The sequence below is a fragment of the Bombus vancouverensis genome, chromosome 1, assembly GCF_051014615.1.
Source record: "Bombus vancouverensis nearcticus chromosome 1, iyBomVanc1_principal, whole genome shotgun sequence".
Taxonomy (NCBI): Eukaryota; Metazoa; Arthropoda; class Insecta; order Hymenoptera; family Apidae; genus Bombus; species Bombus vancouverensis.
Window position 1 is genome coordinate 20,415,089 of NC_134911.1, and position 16,270 is coordinate 20,431,358.

Here is a 16,270-nt window from a genome sequence, read left to right on the forward strand (position 1 = left end):
TTTATCAAGATATTAATATATTTCTCTGGTTTTTTATTAATGTAATTTTACTGATTGAAAGAAACGTCGAAAGGATAAGATTGTCGTGGTATTTTGAGAGAAAAAACATGATTTCTATAAGTGGGAAACTGATGCACGATAGAAGTCGATTTTTAGTGACACAGATCTAACTGAAATATTGAAATTACTTATTTTATACGGATCTAAATATTTGTCATATAATTAATAGAATAGAATCGTCACATTCCGCAATGAGTATCATACTTTCTCTCATATTGTTCGATCATCGTCTTCTTATACAACCTGAATTCCAATCATATTATTACTCCGAATAATATTCTAATTTTATAGAAGCTACAAGAAAATGACTGATCCACGGATTTAGCATTTCTTACAATTATACTAAAAATTCGTCCTTAGAAATCTTAGTGATAAATACTTCAACAAGATCAAAAGTCTACGGAAACAGATCCAAACTTTTATGAATGTAAAAAATTAAACGAGTGAAAATTGAGTAAAATTTTGCTTAATTTTCTAAGCATTATAATACGTGGTTTACTTTGAATATTTTGTATATTCTTATACATTATATCTTTACATTTATGTATATTTAAATTCCACACAAATGTATAAATATCTACGACGTAAGTATGATAAATAGGCTGCGAATATTTATGCAAATTCGTAACTTTCTGAATATACCTAATTTAAAGAATGAAACGCGCGTAAACAACTCTTTTACTTATTAACTATAACAAATACTTACTTTGAATATTTTATGTATTTTTGTGCAATATATGCATTTTGTAAATTTTCGTATCTTCGAATTTTTCATGAATAACATCCGCGATCTAATTACAATGAATTATTGCCTCGTCCTCAATAGGTTAAAGAAGCGATGCTCGGAGCAAGAATTCACGGTTTGAACATCTCGAACGCTGAATGGTGGCTGAGATCCAGCAAGAAACCGAACGTACAAACGGCCGTGACGAGCCAGCACGTTTCCTAGCTGGACCTTAGAAGCCGGGGCCGCTGTTCAGTATGCAAGCTCGGTGTGGGCGCATCCGGTAGACGCCGTAAGCTCAGAAACTCACGTTGCATTATATATCCGGCTGTCGATACGAGCCAGCACGCGTCATCCCGATGATAAGAATAGAATAATAGAATTTTCTATGAGCCTGGCGGCGGTGGCCAGCGTAGTCGCCACAGCCAGAGAACCGGTGACGTGCCGCAAAACGAAGAAAATGCACGGGGACCTTTTCCGGTCTGATGATCGACGACAATCCGCTACGTGTCTTCTCCGTTTCGCGTATATCTTTCCTGTGGATCTTAACCTCGGTCGTTGCTCGTCTTTTTTTGTCTGTATGGCGGCTGAAATCCCGATAAAATGGCGTCATGGGACAGGACGTGTCGCGCTGCCCCGTGACACAATCTCGTTTCGTCCCGTGAAACGTAAGAGCACCCAAGGTGTCAGATAATCTACAAAGTTGCTGTCACCGTCAATGTTTTACAGTTTTTCTTATCTACCGTGTCAATTTGTCGCCATCGTGATTGATGTTTGAATTCGTTTACCATTACACATCTATGGGGTTTCTCTATTTTTGGTGAAATTGCGAATGCGCATTGGAAAGTAAAAATATCGTTACCATGTACATCGGGTTTCTTCATTTCCTAGCATTATATTCTTATTGCATCTAGATCGCGTAAAAATGTGTTTCAAAAATAAATCGTTTGGCTTAACAAGTAGGCACTAATGTCATTAAAATTATTAATGTTTTTATGACAAATCTTTTCAAATTCTTCACGGAACAACCGCGAATCGTAATTTGATATACTGTGCAGAATAATTCTATTAAAAGCTCCGAAAATAAATTGACCACGCTGCTTCGCGTTGAAGAAGTAGGTAGATAATGAAATTATTAAGTAATTCAAATTAAAATTTTAATGGCACATATCTTACTTCCATGTTTTTTGAGTTATTTTTTCTAAAAATACATTAATGAATTTATAAAAAAAAAAACAAAAAACATATTATAATAAGCACACCGTAGATTTCTTAGGTGCTAAATGATTTTTTTCATCGCTTATAATTAGACTAGATATTTATACAAATTCGTGTCCTTAAAAATAAAACTATAGAAGTAGAACCTAAAAATATATAGTTATCGTCTTTTACATATTACCAATATTTTACGTTGAATATTCTGTACATCTTTGCATATTACGTGCATTTTGCATATTTTCAGTAGAAATATATAACATTCCCATAAATATAAAATATACAGATACGTAAAGATCCACAGTCTATCTATAACATCTATAACAAAAAGAACACTCTCGATCTTTCGCATCAATCGAACCACTGCTACTTCTTATAATCTACCTCCCATTACGATCGCCTTACCGTGAAACCGACTGAAACCGAACATGATCGTGCATCGCGAATTGGCTTACGCAACCGTCTATCCCGAGATCCGCGATTTCTTTCTACCAAAATAATCCTTGCTGTCATCGCATCGAATGACGACTGGCAAAAAGCCCGACGCCGGTAGCGGTCGTACTACCGTCCAATTAACAAGGAATCAATAAAAGACGAAGCCTCGAAAGGACAGCGCTCGGTTCGTTCAGACGAATGCACACCGGTTCGTGGCGATTGCGCGACTGGTAATTGCCGGACAATTACCGTAGCGCTGACGTATTTACTCGCATGCGAGAAGAGTCAGCCATTGTTTGTTTGCTCGCCGCTAGTGAGCTCCTAATTACGTGCAATGCTCGCGGGGACAACGTCGACGCGCGATGACCCCTTCGCAGCTGTTCCTTCACTGTCTTTCGCCTGATGTAATCGACTGTTTTCACCTTCAATTCTCCTGCCCCAGGCGGTCTTCATATTTTTCTATATCTCTAAATCGCGGACGATTTTTATATCTTTCTGTTCAAAATCACTGACGAAATGTATATCCTGTACGGGTTATAAGGTACAAGGGAACTCTTAATGCAGCACGAAAAACTCATGAACATGAAAATAGCCTGGCTCGTTGGAATTAACTCGAATGAGTAGATGCGTATTCAGTCGGGAACAAAAATATGTGGACAGACAGTGGAAATAAATATCAATGAGATATGATCGAACTTGTACTAGCGTCATATACGTATATACTTGAGTTTTATTTATATCCTTGTAATACATAGATTATTTCAGTAAATAATTAAAATTAATATTTACATTTTTGTGTAAATAGGCCGCATTTAGCGAAACTTTATATCCATTTCCACCACCTGTCTGTTTATTTTTATCCCTGATTGTAATTATTAACAAAATCAGCAGGACGCGTCGTCCAAGGTTGCAGGGTTAAATGAAACGAAAAGTTATTAGGAAGGTGATCTTCTTCATAAAAGTACGACGAATAATGATCGACAATGATCTGTTTGAAAGAATAGAAAGATTGGAAAAATCGGTTAATTCACGATTCGACTTTCTATCTCGCCATTCTCTGTGATTTTGTCTATAAAAATTTTATGAACGATAATCGATGAAAATGAAAAACAATCATTTTCTTTGTGATCTTCTGTCTGATTTTCTTTGTAAAAATTCGATGAATTATTCATATGTGATTACTCATATAAGATTATTCATATAAGATTAAGATATGGAAACTAAGAATAAATATGTACATAGAACGTGTATCTTTTGTCCGTTGAGATCTTTGACTCTGAAACTTTATTATTATCTTTGTCATTAATCGTACACACGATCAGCATATGCGACAGTGTTTCGTTTTAAGCGATGAGTAATTTTCGACGCATTAATGAGTACTTACTGATTGTTTCCTTTATTGTCTTATGTTGGAAAGAACAAAGATAAATCCATTGAAAGTTGATCGTAGCCTTTGTTATTTGAGTATGTCTTTCGATAAGGTGACTAACAAAGAAATCTTCAATTACGAACTAATTAGAATTTAAAAACAATACTGATACAGCAATCTTTATTTGCATATTACTCATTTGCTGCATCAGTAACGCATTTCGAAATTTGTCACTTTGCATTAATTAGCACAGAGAGAACGATTCTTACTTGTAAAATATTCACATTCTTTTTCCCTAAAAGCATCGCCATTTTCGTGATTATAACACTCGACGAATTATGATAAGCGAGATGCCGTATTGTTAGCTTGTTAAAAATAAAAGAAAAAATGACAATCCTATCACCTTTTGTTGATTTGCCGTAATCCACGATTTTGCAATTTCTCCATTTTTTCAAATGAGAGTTTCTCGAGATCACAATTCCGTCTTGATAATTATGCTGCCTTCGTTTGTACTGTCATACTAATTAAAGATTTGTAATTTTTCTAACTTCAATACAATAAAATCACGTTCAAAGGCACACGAAATTACGACCACCAAAAATGGATAACATTTCTTTTTAAGTCACGCAACTCGTGTTCTGGCTCTAAAAGGAAAACTACATTCTCCAACTAAGCAAATAACTGACTTTTTGCCGAGTAACGGAGGAATAAAGCAATAACGCGGAGACGCGGCGGAAGACGATTCCATCAGGCCGTATCGAATCGAACGTCTTAACCACGCGGCGAAATCGTTGAATTGGGTGTTTGGAGAACACGAAAACCGGCTACGTTTCCAATGAGTCACCGATAGAGGCTCGTTCGCGGGTACCTGGACCGGTTGCCTTGTGTCTTGGCGCCTTTTAAACCGATGGAAAACACTTGTTAACGTTTGCCAGCCGAATAAAGTGCTGGCTGTCCGAACTAAACGTAGATACGCCCCTTATACGCCCGTTATCGCTATCATCTGTGACTGCGTTCGACCTTTCTTTTATAGCTCTTTTCTTCTTCTTTTCCGATAGCCCCAATCTTGTTCCTTTTCTTTGTTGTACTTATTATACTCGTTGCCTTTATTGCGTAAGAATGTTCTTAACACGTTGGGTAGATTTCGTTGAATTTAAAGATTCCAGTATGGCAATATTTTTATTGCGACGTAACTCAGATTTATATTGCAGGCTTCGGAGAAATCAGAAAATGTTGGCTTAAAGAAATACGAGCATGACTTGGTATACAAAATTTGGAAGAGTATATAAGATTGACAATTGTCGTTCTTTAATGTATCAATGGCTATCGATATTGCATTTCAGATATAAAGCATATTTTGCATCATTGGCAGAATATCGATTGACAGGATTGAAGACATTTATCATGAAATTAACAGTGGTTATAAGAGGTATTTACATTTCATTGTATTTATTATATCATTTATATACTAATTAATTAGATTCAAGTCTAGTATTCGTATCATTTAACCCCTTAACCTACGATTTACGTTCGAGAATTTTGGGCCGTAAACGTAAACAAGCTATTATATATTATATTATATATTATATTTGTCCCGATCATTGTACTACGACCTATGCCCGTAATATTTACGTTTGGCCCGATCATCGTGTTACGGGCTATGCTCGTAATATTTACGTTTGGCCCGATCATCGTACTACTAAGTGGTTAATAGTACTTTCATACGACTATGAACAATTGACACTATGAGAATGAAACGTATATTGAAAGCGATAAAAAGACACTTCGCTAGAAAATAAAGATACGTGCAAATACTGTTACAAAAACTTATGATCCCTATCTATAGTACGTTTTTGAACTCGAAGAGCAATACCGTGTGGATATTGCGACCACTCTTAATTAGTACGTTCGATGGTTAGTGGTATGCGGGACCTGGTTTATTTCCAGGGCGATTAGGACGGTCGATCCTCGATCAGGGAAAGACAGAGCTGCCTTAATTACGCAAACACCGTAATTTCGCCGTTTAATTGGAACGTTCGGATGCTCGGAACGCGACGGATGCTTCGATGGTTTAATTAGCGACGCGACTCGTGGCTACGCTCGAAAGAAACCGGGCCCTGACCAGGCTGCTATGGGAAATCGCGATTCCACAGAGACACGGAGGTGTTGAAAGTGTAATGGATCCTCGTCGGCTGCGAATACGCGCGGCCACGAATAATCTCGTTGATCGATTATACCGGAGAGCCAGGACGACGCGGCGTTTGTACAATCTCACATAATTGAATTGTAAAATGTCACCGCGACGGTGGCCGTGTTTGTTTTGCAGGAAAATTTGACGTGTACAGGTAACTCGTATAAAACCATGTATTTAAGCTCTTATATACGTAGATCTAATAACTTTGAATTTATGAAACAAATTGTGTAATCAAAATTGTATTTATTAAATGCTTCCATAATGAACACAAAGTAAGTATTGAAAACAGAATTCAAAACATAGTACCTATTTAAATTAATAAAAAAGCGAAATCTCTTTTTCCCAATTTTGATCCGCGACCTGGACAACATTCTATGTACTATACGATGTTGCTCTGCGATCTAAACTAATAATAGTAATATTGAAAATCATCAATACTTCGAATGTACATGCAGTGATATTATCATAAGCCCATCCACCGCATCTTACGCACCATACACGAATTCCCTTTAAATTTGCAATGACTATGAAAGGTATTTGTACATGTCCTTATTTTCCAACGTAGCGTCTCTTTATCAGATTCTAGCTTTCATTTTTATAGTATCAAACATTTATAATCACGTGAAAGTAGGTACTAGTATCTGATACGAAATTTGATATACTTGAATCTAAGTGATTAATTAATCACGTAAATACTACAACATACACAATGGTATGCAAATATTTATTGCAACCACTGTAAGTGATTCTACTATATTTGCAATTTTTCTCCACAATATCTGTTGCGTACTTCTTGGAGCACGTGGCAACAAAAAGTTCCTGGTTGCTGCTTCGTCGAGAAGCATATCGAAACAGGAAACACGTCGATCAATATTCCCATTGAAAGAAACCTAGATACCTGTGAAACAATCCGCGACAACGTTCACCGCCAGAAACAGCGGTTCGCTCGTTCCCGTGAAAACGATGCAAGATTTCGCGGAACGCGGTTGCTCGGTTTGTTTGCAGCCGCACGGCTCGCGTTTATTTATCACGGAGCATGGGCCACGATTCCGCTTGGCCCTGCTTTCGATCCGTTTTTCTCGGCAGTTCCGGCTGATCCCGGGACTACTAGAACTACTAGGAAACGGTGTGCGGCCTCGTGAACGGTTCGACGTGGCCGGCCCGAGCCTTCACCGCCAACTTTACGTTTATATGCGCCCGTACACGACGCTATCCCGATAGCGGGCCGGCCACACGTCACCGAATCGTGATCCTCGAGAGGCCGAAGACGATGTTGTGTCCCCCATCAAAGCTAGGAGCACTGTCCAGTTCGTGAGCCGGGCTGCTTCCTGCACGGTCGACCGTAAAATATGAAATACCATTCCTCCCTGCCCTTTGGTTGCTGGAGCGTTGCTGCCGTCGCTATCGCTCCACCAACCGGTGTCTTTTTCTGTCGACTTCGACTAGGAGGAGTCGAACGAAGAGACTGCTCGACTTTGTTCTTCCACGATATGACGAGACGAGGAACGTGTTACGGTACCTGGTGTACCTGGTACGATACCGTACTAACTGGAAAAATCCAAATGTCCCCGACACGAAAGATCGTTTTCGACCTCCCGCGAAATCTGGCTGCTCGATCTCTTCTGCTCTACTCTCTCTCTTTCTCTTTCTCTCTCTTTCTCTTTCTCTCTCTTCCTGTTCCTCTCTCGATGATAATAATCGGATTATGGAAATCCTTTGGAGATGACGACTCACTGGTGTCTTTTTTCTTTTTTTTTGTACGCTGAATAAAGCTAAGTGGTCTTTTTCAGGCTGATTTTGTTAAGGTAGGTAAGGTAGGGTTATTAGAGTCAAGTTAAGTAATTTGGCTTGTAATTCGCTAAGATTTTAAGCGATCTATTTGAAATTCAGGCTATTCGAATCGTCGTTAGTGGCGTGATAAACGCCAAGGGAAGTATATCGTGTACTTACATGGATAGATGGGAAGATCATAGTTTTCTACAAGTACTAATCAAAGCGAAAGAAGTTTGTTCGATGTTAATATTTGTAGTTGTAGTTATTTACTTTCTAAACGTTTTTGTAATTGCAATGGTATTTCAAATGTGACCATTATAAATGAATTCAAGTGCATGTCAGGACTGTTTGTATCGTCTACGAGGGAAAGATTTCGAATGAACCTCGTCACGGTTTAATCTGACAGGAAAACGTACGATATGAAGGTGTCGTTAACAGCATAACAGGCCATAACGTTAAAGGAAAAATATACATGGATGCCGTTTAAACGGCAATTGACACTTGCTACTCTATATTCGTAAAAATCGACACACGTTCCGATACTTTAAATGTCACGTGCCACTCATGTGACGTTTATAAATCTCGATCTGAAAGCTGTGACTAACTAAGTTAAAGTATCATTGGCGGTTCCATAATCACGAATTGCTATCAACCATGTCAAAATCTTTTGCTCTGTACAATAGTGGAAATGTTACACGATATGTTTGCCGACTGATGAGTCATCGATATCTCGCTTAAATCGATTCGACTCGCGTTTGCATCAAGGGGTATTCAGTTCTGTAATGTACCAATGTATTCAATGCTAATACCGAAGAGGAGAATTCTTTTCGTCGAACGTGTTCTTTGGGAATATTACAAGTTGTTAACAATATTCCGAATTATTAACGAGTTATTAAATTTATCGTATAAAGATTACCATATTCAAACAATAATTTTCGCATAAATTTTAACTACGACGAACGTAAGATTTTTATTTTCAAATTATGTAAATTATTCAAATTATTCCTATTAACGACAAACAGAGAATCTTTCTTTTTAGAATATTACAAATTATTAACAACATTAGGCTTAACGTTATTAGACTTAAAATCATTAGATAAATTTCCAGTATGCTGAATGTAGAACTTTCTTTGAATTGTATAAATTTACCGATTTACATTGTTTATATGGCTCATAGAAGTATACGAACGAAACCAGCACATATTTTCTATGCTCTAAATTAGGCTCTTTCTAGGACAATTTTCAGTAATGAGACGTTGTCTCTTGGATAACAATGCTGATTGAAACTAACGAGCGATGATTCATAACTTCAATTCTGATATAATAGTGCAAATCTAATGGGAGATTGGACGTCTCACAGAGACTAATTGACATCGAGATAAAGAATTTTTAATTTGTCATATCAAAGGATTATTAAAAATGTAACATTAAGACAAATAATAATCGACGATCTTTAGAAACTTACTATTCAACAGTAGGTAAACCAAATATTTCTTCGACATTTAATCGGATTTAATCGATCAATGATAAATTAAATTTATAACATTTACGATTGTAAATGTAAATAGAGTACATATAATTCATTTGAAAATTTACAAACCTATATAAACATCTAATAAAACGTATAAGAAATATGGTAAATTTAAATAAACATAGAAAGTCATCATTAGATATTTTTAAACTCGGAAATTATTTAAAAGACAAGACTTTCTTACAGATAGAATTCATCTGATCATACGTACGTCGATCAAAGATCGATGTTTTGAATTATTGAATCCACATGAGTGGTTCGATCGCGTTCATGCGAATCAAGAACACGCTCGCCAACAACCACTCTAATCGACCGATCTGAATCGTTCTGCAACGAACCACGATAAGCGGAATAAAATTCCGCGGGATTTAAGGCAACGCCGCTGCGAGAAAATTGTTTGCCTTTCTCGAAGCCACTTTATCTCGTTGCGGTATTCGCAGAATACCAGTTCGAAACCTTCACTTTCTGCGATCGTAGATAGAACGGAGGTTTGAAAACGACACGTCACGACGAGACGAATTATTATGTTCAGAGGCAGCGACGTTTCCATCGAAAACTAAAACATTACGTTTCTTCTTTCCTTCGATAGAAAGCTCCTATCGAATATCTTTTATGCAGAACGTTGTGTTCCATTCTTTTTATTCTGTTTGAAATCTTTTAACAAAATCTAATATCCTAGAATATTATTTGTCTTTGGGTTCGAATAATCTGTAATTTTATTCGAAACAATGCGATTGATCAAAATCTGGAATTATTGAAAATTATGCGATTGAAAATGCAACACTCCCGTTATTATGTTTTATCAAAAATTATTTTATACGTTGTTAGAAAAGACAAGAGTAGAAATTTTGATTAGATAGCGGCTGTATGACTAAACTGCAAATTTACACTTTTATAAACATAATTAGAGAAACGCAACTTGCGCAAGAATTTGTTTCAGTCACTGAATATCATAATGAGTAGGTACTATGCTTTTGATATTTCATATATTTCGTATATCTTATTATATATTTTTATTATGTACATTCGTTATGTGTATTTTATATCTTTGAATATCCCATATATGCGTAAGTAATCACAATATAATATGATTCATTTTTTAAAGTCACATGAAGCATTGAAGATATATACATATTTATACATCTTTGAATAAATCAGTGTTGAATTTTGTTATGACACAGAGTCAAATGATTTGTTGTCGATAAAATGAACGATTAGTTTCATTGTTCAGCATACACGTACATAAAACAAGTGATTAAGAAAAAATTGACGAGCGTAATTCTTTGGCAAGCAGCTCGAACAAAATCTTGGCTAATAGTTGGCCAGCGATGTTTAACGACGAGCATTTACAATTCCATGCGTCGTACTTCGCGGGTTACTTGGATTTTAATGATCCTCATTTGTAAACGGAGACATCTCCCATGGAAATCGGTAGCTCTCTACGCGTGCGCGTTCGATCGTGCCGGTCATTCTATCGATGACAAGTAGCGATTTAAATGTCAATCGTGGAGGCACACGAATGGACGTGCCAAGTTTTTCAAAACTGCGTACCTTGCAACATAACCATGGAATTAACATTCCTCGTTGATCACAGCGAATATATCCTCTATCAGTTCATAACAGCTATTTTCTTTTTTCCGCAAACGTTAATTAAATCAAGTTTCTAAAATCGAGTGCAGTACGACACAACCATTGAATGGATGTACCTGATATTCTTTCAGTTTCTATCAGTTCTTTCCCTCGCTTCAAAAATCAATTGCGTTAATTTTTTGTCAGACTTTTCAATATTCAAGAAATTAATATTCACTATGTTGATTGATATTTTTATTTCCTCCAGCGATTATCTTTTTATCTTCGTGTAAATCAGTCAAATTCTTGTTTGCTTTTTATACGAATGAATATGTACAAGCGGAATTATGTATAATGTATGAAATATACAGGGTCATTGGTAACTGGTGGTACAAGCGGAAAGGGGGTGATTCTACGCGAAAAAAAGAAGTCGAAAATATAGAATAAAAATTTTTCGTTTGAGGCTTCGTTTTCGAGAAAATCGACTTTGAATGTTCGCTCGGTACGCGTGCACTTTATCACGTCTCGTTATAACGGATCTCACTGTAGATTTAAAAAAAAATTAAAAAGAAAATTTTTTATTCTATATTTTCGACTTTTTTTTCGCGTAGAATCACCCCCTTTCCGCTTGTACCACCAGTTACCAATGACCCTGTACAATGAAATATGTACAAGGGAATGTGAATCTTGGAAATTGTAGCTAAAGCGTTCTGTATAAACAACATGCAGATGTCTATTGCACTTTGCGTAGAATGACGTTGAGATACTGATTGAAGAGTTTAATATGTAATCACTTGTGTAAGAATATATGCATAGAACATCTAGTTCAAACATTTGATAGATAAAGACATATTTACTCTTGTTTTCATGCAGGAACTGTGCAATATTTTTAAAACTCCTAGAATTGCATCTAAATCGAGCCGTTTTAATAAACTTTCTATATTTATTATTTCAATACTACCGGTTTATCGTTACCAGGATTTAGCAACATACTTTTTATCATTCTGTCTCATTTTCTAGATATCGTACTAGTATTATTATGTAATAATATCACTTCCTATTTTATTACATAATTTTTATATAACAAATAATTTTTTAGAAAAATATTTATTAAAGAAAAAACAACAATTTTTTCGATCTTTTGTATCATTTCCACGACTCAGAGTCGAAGAATTCATGAATGTTCTATTAAGTAGAAAGGGACTTCACGGTCAGACATTTGGCAGCATATTAACATTTCCGGGAAACACGCATTGCATTTAATACAGTTGCAAAATTTTAAAGCTGCAAAACGTATCAAACATGCCAACGCGCATATAAAATATCCAAAGTATAGTCAGTATTCATTTTAATATCTCAATAATTCTCTGCTTAGATTCTATCTTTCTTCAGTCACGTCTGCAAAAGTACGAATTTGCATAAATATCGCACATACAATATACAAATATAGACCATTTACGCAACAAAAATTGTCAAAAAAATATCCACTTAAAACTGTTCACGGAGTCTAAGCAAGTAGATGTAGATATCCTGGCAGACCTAAGAAGATCAAGATAGAAACATTTCCCATTGACTCGATTTAGGAATCCGTAACAACAAAATGGATCGCAGTTATTCGAGCGAACTAAAAACTCCCTAAAGGATCTAAAGTTCGAGAAAAGGTTCTGTTGCACACACGTACACATTACGCTGCTCTTTATTTCCTTCTCGTGAACGGTTTAGCGATCGCGGATAACACGATGGCTCCGGAATGGAGATCGCAGGCCTGTCCTTTCCTTGGCGCACGGACGCGTCTGTCATTCCTCCGATAACGAGCAGCGACTTAAAGTCTTTACGGTGTCATACGGGCTTAATGCCACGGGCACGGCGACGGGACGTGAGCCGAGATAGCGAAGGCGCTATTTAATTAACGATAATAGCTCGGCTTAACAAGAACTCCGCGGCATTTTCTTTTCATTGTCTTTCCGTAATGCGACGGCCTCCACGCGGACACGTTTCTGTTTCTTCTTTGTTCCTCGCTCCTGTCGTCGTCAAGTATCGCAGTACACTGCGACCGATTTGTGGAATTCTCTTATAGATTCTTGGTATTATAGAGTATCGATACTTCGTTCTTAAATGTTTTTGTTTCAAGCAGTTATCTGTGCTCTCGTGTGATAGTTCGCGAGACGATGATATTTATCGGGGCTTCGGGTTATTACATGGTGTTTCTCGTATCATTAGTTTATGAATTAAGTGAACTTCAACAGAGAAAAGACAGAGAGAGAGAGAGAGAGAGTTTTGCGTCTGTAGATACGATTACGACATTGTATCGCCGTTGATCTTTTCCTAAACGTTGATTATTTGGAAATTGTTAATGACTCTGTAAAATTTGCACATATAAATAGGATGCCTGTGTAGATTTACATTTTTGCAGTCGCCTGATATCCTATCGAACTCGTTATATTTAATGAAAAATTCGAAGAAATAAATTGTATAACACACACAAGTCGCAAAGGAAACGACAGCGTTATAATAAGATAGCATGAAAACGAAAGTAGTGAAACGTATTCAATTTATTTTTAGAATGTTAAAAATTTTTCTGTCACAGCACTTCGTTGATGCTTATCTTAAATTATAATTTCATCGATTGTGTCTTTCTGAAATAAACGGCTCAGATATCAGTAGATATCCTAATACTTATGGCCAGCAATGTGTGTCAAGGTCAATACCATTGCAGCTGACTCTATATTAAATAACTATCTTATACCTTCTTCCATCATGGAGGTGATCTATCCGTGGATGGAAAACGTGTCGTTCGATCGAACTAGCGACGCGCTTGCAAGAAGGGAGTTGGCCAGCCGCGCGCATAAGTCGGCCTGTGGACGCGTTGCAGATACGCCGGTGCTAATTGCAATTTATGTCTCATTGCAGCGGTCGTCGGTGCGCCACGACAAAGGACCGCACCGCGGGCGGCCGTTGCTGCGTTAAAGCGTTTCGAAAGAGAGCCTGTGCCACCGCGGTTCACGTGTTACAGGCGAACACCGCCATGACGTTGTTGTCGTTGCTGTTGTTGTCGTTGGCTGCTGTTGCTTTTGCTTGTCGGACGGTTTCACCTGTGCGTCCGCGCGAATCGACTTTACGAGGCCGGCTTTTGTCGGAATCAGCGCCGCGATTCGCGTCCCCGCTGCGATCGACGGCTGTGAAACGCGGACTCGTTCTTGCTGCCCATCGACGCGACGCTCTCTGCATGATAAACATCCCGTGGGACAGAGTATTTGTGTACCAAGGGTACGTCTGTAAGTGATTTCCGTTTGGTTTGCTGATTTCGAAATTCGTTGCAGTAAGACTCGTGACGAAAGTGATTTTTTAAGTTCGCTTTTTGCAGCATGCACTGCGATTGGAAATATAAAATGTATAGGGTGGTGACTCGTGGAAATATTTGAATACTTGCTGTGAACATTTTTGATGAATAAATTATGCGCGTTGTATGGAACGGTCCGATATTTCGTTTAATGATGCTACGAGATACGACGATAGCGATTGCATTGGTAAAGTTTGAAACATGGTCGAGAATGCACGTGGAACGTGCAAAATATTTCTTTCTTGGAAATATGCCGAAACATTTTTAGCGGAAGAAGATATTTTTTAAATCAAACGAGTACTCCAATTTTATGTATACTTAGATATATACGTAATGTTTCAAAACTCGTTACGAAGAATCTCTGAAATTGAAGGAAAAGATACGACTCTATTTCTAAGGTATGTTAACATTAGGAAAGATAGGTATTTCTAAGACTTCTAAATTGTTTATCATTAATCGTACAATATTAAATAGCAAATCTATAATTAGTTTTGTAATTGACAAAGAAGAACTATAAAAAAAATTCGGTTTCTAGTATCTAGATTTCAAAAGAACGATTCTTATCGTATGTTTCTACATCCGCCTGGAAAATAAAAAGAAAACAAAATTTATCATCTGTTCTTGAATTTTATTCATATTCCGATTGGACACGTTCAACGTCATCCAGTTTCATGTCTACAATATGATACCGCAAAAGCGATGTCAGCGACTGAAATTCATCGAGAGAGTCAGATAATACACAATACCCAAAACCGCTACGATTTTGTATTACCATAATTGAATAGATCTGCAGCGGGATTAATGAAGTATCAAATATCCCAGGTCGGCGTAAACAATGCCGCAAAATCTATTTAAACGATGCTCGATTAAATATCCATTGGCCATCGCTTAACTCTGTTCAGCCAAATGGAACCGCGTATATCTCTTCTTGCAACAAAGACGTTACGCATCGTGTTGTAGAGCAAATTAAAACATGGCGCAATATCGTCTCGTTCGTTCAGCCCCGCTGAACAACACCTTATTTAGAACGCTATAACATCATTCACGTCGACAAAGAGAGAATCATTATCAAAAGTTTCGAAGGAAAAGGTAACGAAGTGTGATATTGCACGATGTGATCGAACGTATGTCTTTGTTTGTTTAATTCTTTGTTATTCGTGTACAGTTTGTTTCTCTTTGTTCGATATCGCTCTTTTATATGTTCCAGGAATTTTAGACGAAAATGAAATTTTCTGATGATAATTGAGAAGTGCATAGCACGATCTTTGGCCGTGTTTGACTTTTTCCAGCAGAATAAAAGAACAAAAGAATACACATCAATTTTTTTAAACAATAAGTCTAGTCGTTATGTTACATAATCCTTATAAATGTATCTATGCATGCTGACATCGCGGAAGAAGCATATTTAATCAAAAATCATAAAATTGTGGACGTCATGACAAAGATTTTGAAAAGTTAAAAATATCCTTCGTATTGCAGTAACTTACGGGATGATTCAAACTCGAAACCTACAAGATTAAAAATTGTACAATAAACTTGAACTATCTATAAACCATCTGTTCCTTTCAAACTCAATTTCAGTATTCAGTAACTTAAAGGATAATTTAGTCTCCACGTAAAATACCAAACTTAAAAAACCTCCTAAATTACAAGATTCGAACTCCCATTACATCTTCAAAAAGAAAAAAAAAGAAAAGAAAAAAATAGCCAAAAATCAAAACCCATTTCATCGATTCTAACGTCCAGTCTCTTTACTTTGGTACGACAATTACCATCGAAAAATAAAATTTCCTTTGTCCACCAATAATTACCCCTTTCGTTTTCCTTCTTTCCTAGTTCTCTCCTTATTCTCTGCCGCTCTCGCCTTCCTCGTTTCTCGAGGAACGAACGCCGAAACGCTGGTCGATAAAGTACAAACGCACAATGGACGTGGAAGCATAGAAACACGTGGCGCATAAATCGCGCATTATGTGCGGCTCTTTGTGCGCGACGAGAGTAAATAGGCTGGCGTGCGCGCGCTCTCCGGCTACCCTTTCCTTTGGATTTCCTTTCGCTTGGGC

At 37.1% G+C, this 16,270-nt stretch overlaps 1 protein-coding gene and 1 long non-coding RNA gene across 2 annotated transcripts in view; one reads left to right on the forward strand and one right to left on the reverse strand.

Annotated features, from left to right (window-relative positions):
• The window catches only part of MESR6 (misexpression suppressor of ras 6), a 419,881-nt gene that overhangs the window by 323,970 nt on the left and 79,641 nt on the right, over positions 1–16,270 (reverse strand). The window lies entirely within an intron of this gene.
• LOC143303286 (uncharacterized) lies at positions 13,610–16,207 on the forward strand. The gene is made up of 3 exons (XR_013059427.1): positions 13,610–14,145; positions 14,235–14,608; positions 14,746–16,207. It is a non-coding gene; the product is annotated as an uncharacterized LOC143303286 (long non-coding RNA).